This window comes from Chelmon rostratus, chromosome 16, assembly GCF_017976325.1.
Source record: "Chelmon rostratus isolate fCheRos1 chromosome 16, fCheRos1.pri, whole genome shotgun sequence".
Taxonomy (NCBI): Eukaryota; Metazoa; Chordata; class Actinopteri; order Chaetodontiformes; family Chaetodontidae; genus Chelmon; species Chelmon rostratus.
Genome location: NC_055673.1, coordinates 23458851 through 23466019, shown reverse-complemented (window position 1 = coordinate 23466019; position 7169 = coordinate 23458851). Strand labels below are relative to the sequence as shown.

The following is a 7169-nucleotide window of genomic DNA, read 5'->3' as shown; positions in this document are numbered from 1 at the left end:
CTCAAGATTAGACTTTGATAATAATAATAATAATAAAAAAAAAAACAGGTTTATATTATTTCAATAGGGTGGGGACTGCAACAGTCATCCCTGACTGCAATCCACTGATTGAAACACCTGACTCCAAATAGGAGTAAAATAAAACAGGTTCACATACTTTTTCTCTGATCAATCTGATTTCACACATATATATAAAGAAATACAGAAAATAAATACAGCTGACATGTGTGTTCTGAATGACTCCACCACAAGACTAAAACAACAATAAAACAAGAAATTATTACATGTCGTGTTTTCTGTCCTTACACCTTTTTGTTCCTCTGTTCTGCTTTATTTTTTATATATTTAATATTGAACATTATGAAATTGTTGAAGACAGAGCATTAAGGTTTATTCTTATCCTTGGAAACAGTTCGTTAGAACATAAAAATATGACCTCAAGGTGTACTTACTACCTTTATTAGGCTTTCAAGTGCATCTCACTGTCTTCATCAGCTGATGGCAACAAACAAACTGTGCACCATTCTGTTTAATAATGTCAGTCCTTGAACCTTGCTGGTTCATGGTCTAACAAATTGTTTGTTTTCCGTCATTAATATCAGTGTTTTGTTACTGTTGTTGTCTGCTTTCTCCATAAAAAAACATAGCTCCGTCTGAATGAGGCGACATGATTAAACGAAGAATTAATTATAATGATATGTAATTGTGCATCATCCTGACGTCGTGTCATGGAAATCCCCAGCCTGCCTCTGCACAGCAGCCTGTTTGTGTGCATAAACCCATCTTTTCAATGGGCTGCATGTTTTTGCTTGATCACATTATTCATCATTTCAAAAGGTAATCATGCATGAACATCCAAAACAAAACTATTAGTCTGTTCAGTAAACAGGGCTGTGCTGAATGTTCTGTCCTGTTTTTACACCCAGATACTGTCCACATACAGGACTCGTATGGCTGTTTGTGGTAATATAAACCAATTCAAAGAACAGGACAATGTCCATGAGCACGAGAGAGTAGGCCCACGTCCTGATACATTAGTTTAGATATTAGTTTTCACCCTGTCCCCAGCAGCTCTGTAGCTGTCGGTTGGCCGGGTGGTTGGTCCATAAAAATTTCCCCATGCTCTGGCAGCCACAGTTTTCACCCTATGGAGGCGGAAATTTGCAGTGGAGGTCAAATGTTTGTGTGTGTGAGTGTGTGTGTGAATGAACGCACATACGTGGTTGCAGCATTAAAAGAATGGGGTTTAATATCATGCAGTGCACAATGCATCTGTTGTTTTCCTGCATCTCTTTATTCGGGTAACATTGTGGTGTTCCCAAAAAATACTATTATTTATTGATCGAAAATTTAGTTTGGAATAAATGATATTTGATGTAGATCTGTTTCCTGTTTGGCAGTGGCAGGATTTCTTTTCATGGATAGTTGGCTCCAATGTGCTTCAGCCTACGACGGCTAAGCTACTGAAAAAATGGAAAGACAATCAGTTTAGGCTTGCCAGTGTGAAACAGAAGGATGAACATCTAAAACTGAATGTTAGCTTGTACTCAGTTGTTTGTATCCGATTGATTCATCATCTTGGAATTGGAAGCTAGGTAAGTTTAAACCAGTGGTGTATTCGTGGCTGTAAAACTGTTCTCCTGATCTTAGTGTTAAGGATAAGCCAGCTGGTGATTTTATTCATACTGTAATCAAATTGTTGACAATGACAATGATCTTGTTTATTGATAAATCCAGATTTGTGGTGTGCACTATCCTCAGTACTCAAGTGATGAGTAGATTACTGCCTCTGTGGTAATCACGTAGTAAAGGCCAGTGACACCATGGCTGTTTAATGACTGTTCTGTTTACACAGCTGACTGCTGAACAGGACGCTCAGACTGACATTCTTTATAATGAAAGATTACACTGATATCATATAAGAGTTAGAATAAACTCACTGTTGAGTAGCAACAAAAGAATGCACATATGTATGATATATGAATTAATACTACACCACGAGATATACAAGATATAAATCCAACAGAGCAAAGCACAAGTTACAATATGAATATTCTAACATGAGATTAGAAATTATATGAATTGTATTTTAGCAAAGCTGCAAGAACCCTAAAAAGGAAAAGGATTCTTCTTCTTGTGTGAGTCTAAGAAACCACAATGTTCCTAAACTTTGCATTTTGCCGTATAACTTTGGAACCAAAAAGCACTTTTTCAGATCTTTGAATTTGAAACATTTTTAAAACTGTGTCTTTATGTTCAATTTGACATAAATGAATAAAAGAAAGTTGGCGTAAGCTACTGTAACCAATTTTGTGCATGTGTTGGGATACGCTAGGTCCAAGCTTGGTTCTGGGATATTCTGCCACTAGGGGTCGCCACAAATGCGAAAGTTTATATCTCATTATTAACTGCATGAATTTGAGTGAAATATTTTCCTTGTTCAATGGTCATGTTCAATTCAGTGAAGAAAGTTTGGTTGTGACCGGCAACGAGGGGAATGGTTTGTGAAAGTAAACTCACCTTTTTTAAAAATCACTTAAATGTCAGGTCCACGAGAGCACATCTGGTGATGAAGGACAGAAGGTTCCTCCACAGCACCCTATGGTCAATTCAGAATTTGATTTGAAATATTTTTTTTCAAAATATGCTAGCTCAATCAACATATTTCCACACGTCTTCATTCAAATGCTACAAAAATTGACGCAGAAGATATAGATATCATATGTTTCGAATGGTGTTCAGATACGTCCTAAGGCGAAAGTATGAAATGTTTGATCAAACTTCACCACAGTTTCTGACATAGCAGAATGATGTGATTTTTTTCAAAAATTTAATCACCAACATCTTTACTGCTATATCTTAAGTTTAAATAGACAAAAACACCCCAGTTTTGGAGATATGTCATTGCCTCAACTTGTGAGAAGATGTGTGGAAACCATGCCACCCTAGTGGTCAGTCAGTAGTTTACCTTCTCTGGGGCTACAGAGGTCCAGGGCTTGAATCCCCAGGTGACCAAGTCCTTGCTGCCAATAATGTGTTTTCAGGTGCTTCTTTCCAAGGAAATAAGGGGAGCATTTTGCATGTATTGGACAGTTTTGATGTCTTAGCGGCAGACAAGAAACATGGTGACAGAGAGAGGGGGTACGACATACAACAAGGGTCTCCAAAAGGAAATGAATTGGCAATGTTGTGATACAGTTATGTGGTGGGCACATTAACCATTCAGCTGCCAAAGCACTCCACCATATTTTCATCTTCACCTGCTGCCACCTGTATTTTGTCCGTGTCAGGTTACAGCTGAATAAATACATCTAAATTCTGACTGTAACACACAGTTGGATTCCAGCACTTCATCATCCATTATGGAAAATCAAGTGTGGGAAATGATGAATGAGTGGACGATGCTGAATAAAATGTAACAGTGTTAACTTTTTGACTCCTTTCTCCACTGCGACTCAGGCGGTTTCACTGCTGCTGCTGTGTTTTTTAAGGATTGTCACATTTTCATATTATTTCACCCAGATTAAAATGTAAACTCTGCTCTTTTTATCTGTTACCAGAGTGAGTCATTGAAGATGGCTGTTTTTTCATTCCCCACGCTCCCTGCCATGCTATCCTGCTACACCAATGACTGCACCTTCACTACTCCATCAAGCTTCTCAAGGCTGTAGCAAACAGATGAAGTAGACAGTTATGCCTCCTGCCATGTTTTTTTTTTTTTTTTTTTTTGAGGTTAAAAATATGGGAAATTTCATGAAAACATTTCAGTGGGAGAAGAGTGGGATACAAAGGTATACGGTACAATCCCCGGAAATACTGGAGGGTTGCCCTGTATGCTATTGTAACATCTACAATTTACAAACTTTGTGGTTCAACTTCACTGTACTTGAACTTTCGAGTGGACTCACAGCTTTCTTTCAGAAGTGAAGACATCTCAAGCCTCTTTTTTTAGTTGTTGCTGCGTTCCCAGGTCGATAGTATCCAGGAGGAAAAAACAGAATTTTTGTATAAAGATGCACAAATCAATATCTTTATATAAATAACTGCTAAAATGGTTATGTGTAATGTGTCATATGTCACTCAGAGTGATGATCCAGAGAAAATGATCATCAACTCTAACTCCTCTCAGCCAGAAAGCATGTCTGAGTTAGTTCAGTAAACTGTGAGTATGTTCACTCAGAGTTAAATCTTGAATTAGATCTTCATCAATCAGATCAAGTGCTTTCGTGAGCCAAAGGGTGTAAGTCCACTCTCCATGACAGCAGAGAGATGTGTATCAAAGAGAGAACTGATATCCACTCTTCTCTCTTCCTGTGACAGGCTCATCACACACCAGGCACCAGGCCTCTGCTTCATGATGTGTCCATTTTTAAAAATACAATCATTTTGCACCGAGCACTAATTCATAAGTATTATTAATGTTATTACTCCAAAAAACTTTATTTTTTTCTCTGACAGATTTCACTTAATATTGGTTCAAAGGTCTAAACCATCAAGTGTGCAAAGGTGAAATATTCTTGGGTGAAATTAAGTTGGCAGATATGGTCACATGCAAAACATCACCCATGTCCACCATGGAGGGGTGCTATAATAAAGCTGAACCCTTTCAACCAACCCAGATATTAGGGTTCAAAGGGTTAATCCATTTGAAACTTAGATTTTTTGTTCAGTCTTGTTTTAAGTTTTGCTTTGAGAGACGCATGCAGTAAGTATAATGTTGTAATGAAGTCAGTAAATGCAGTGAAGTGAGCTGGGCTACACATCGAGCCCCAGTTTGCACCATGAAATTAGCATCATGCAGTTGTAGTTCCTGTCTGCACCATAACAGAGAACGTAGAGAAAACAGTCACTGGTTTACTGCTGATACTGAAGAAACTTCCAAACATGAGGCAAGATCTGAAGAAGCATCTTTTCTTATGACTTTTTGTGGATATGTGGGCATTGATCTGCAGCCGGCCGTCAGATATACTCATATCCTTAAAAAGTCTCCTTAAACTGTGTATCATCTCTGTGTGTTCACACACGTCATGAGTGGATGAAGAAGGAGTGTGATTGATGGAAAGGGTTAAACAAACATATCTAGATATGTATGAATTGGTTACATTGAGCTGCATCTTGTGCCCACATTCATTTGCACACACACACACACACACACAGAGAGAGAGAGATATACAGGTATATTTGCTTTTCAAGTTTGCAAAATAAGTAAAACATTTGTCAACTTCAATAGGAAAAAATGTCTAAAAAATAAAATCAATTTCAAATCTTAAAAATATTTTGGTACTTTCAGTATAGGCTACTAGTCTCAGCATCAGTGCCCTTTAAGTTTCAAGTGGTATCAGGTGCTATTTTTAGAATTTATTACTTAGCTGTTTTCCTATTGGAAGGCTTGGCCTGAATGTATTTCAATAAAAAATTTGAATTCTATGTAAGTTTTCATCACTACAGTAAATTTATTGTTATTACCCTGAGTTTCAGTGGAGAGTGTTAGTGTCCCGTAGTCTAAGTGCTGAGCATAAATTATAGAGTAATTGGAATGCTCCAAATATGTGAAATGATTCAGAGGGAAATTTCTAAGGTGATTACACTCAACGAGTTCAAAGCACTTATCTCAGGACCATTACAGCAGCCATTACAGCTCTGCAGATGACACCTTAAGGTGTTGAAAAACGCATGGAGGAAGAAAACTGGAGGGTGGGGTGGGGAGTGTATTTGTGTGTGTGCATGTACTGAGGTGCATACTGGGAGGTGGGTGGTGGATCAGAGAATGCACGAAACAACATGTTTAAAATATATTGTAAAATGTAATGGTACTTTTCTTGTTAGCTGTCCCACAAGGCTATAAGTGAATTCTTGAAGACTTTTGTTCCTTAAAACGCTGCGACATGAGTAAATCCCTGTCACAGACTGTGTAGCCCTCCTCAAAGTACCCACTTTGGTGACATGAGCAAAGACTAAAATGTGTAGTGCATTCGTTCGACAGTATATTGATATACTGATGTCCTATTTGGCAGAGCATGACTACAAACATATTAATGTTTGTATGACTAATGTTTGCTATTTACCAAGGCTTAGAGTCTACAGCCATGCTAGCAGCTCTGTGAGGCTATAAGCCTACTTAGGCCAGGACTCACCGAGGATGACCTAAGGAATGTACTTGTCCAATTTATTATTAACTTAATCCTGAATTTATGACAAGACTGCTTTGAAGGGCCAATACCCTCCAGCGAATAACAAACAACAACAACAAAAAAGATTGTGTAATGCAAAACTGATTGCATGTAACTGAAATGTAAAAATACGAATAGTAAAAATAATCAAAATGTTGATTTTGATGCAGGAACAATTTCTAGATTTTATTGATTTGATGTGAATGATCTCCAGTTCCAATCTCCAATTTTTCTGTGGGGGCCACACTTAAAAAAAAAAAAAAAAAAAAAAAACAACAACACCCAATTAACCCTTATTGTTTATTACACTTTTTTTGCAAATTCATTTTACTTGCATCATCTATACCAGTTTTCACAGTTAAAAAACATGAAAAATCCATAATGATAACTAGATACTGAACCAGAAAAGACCTCAGTGCAGCATACAAACCCACAGTTCAACTACCAGTGAATGAGTCTTTATCTCAACTAAAAACTCCTCTTCTGGGACTCAATACAACAGCTGGCCAATGAAAACAAACCAAAAACCCAGTGACGCCTCTTTTTTATGAAGAAAAAAATAGACTTCATTAACCCCCAGCAAAGGAACTTCAGGAGTGACCGGTCCCACTGAGATTTGAACTCAGATCACTGGATTCAGAGTCCAGAGGGCTAACCATTACACCATGGAACCACTGGCTTACATTTAAAATCCCAATGCCTCAGTCCTTATCTCAACAACAAACTCTCCTTCAGGATCCCAGGAAGGAAACAACAATACTCAGTTTGAGACTTGATACTACTGTCAATACTTAGCTAACAAACAGAAACCCAAGTGTTGCCTCTTGCATCCAATGATTCTCCGTGACTGTCCGCAGAGCAGGTGAACTATCAAAAACAGACTTTTTGGCTCATTACTAGAGACTGGAAAGCTGATCGACTGTCGCTCTCAGGACAGACCTGGCCTCTTCCACTGGTGAGTAACATTAGACACGCACATTTTCTGAATTCAGTGATGTT

At 38.0% G+C, this 7169-nt stretch overlaps 1 non-coding gene across 1 annotated transcript; it reads right to left on the bottom strand.

Moving 5' to 3' along the window:
• Positions 1–6771: 6771 nt before the first annotated feature.
• trnaq-cug lies at positions 6772–6843 on the bottom strand. The gene has a single exon. It is a non-coding gene; the product is annotated as a tRNA-Gln (tRNA).
• Positions 6844–7169: the final 326 nt, after the last annotated feature.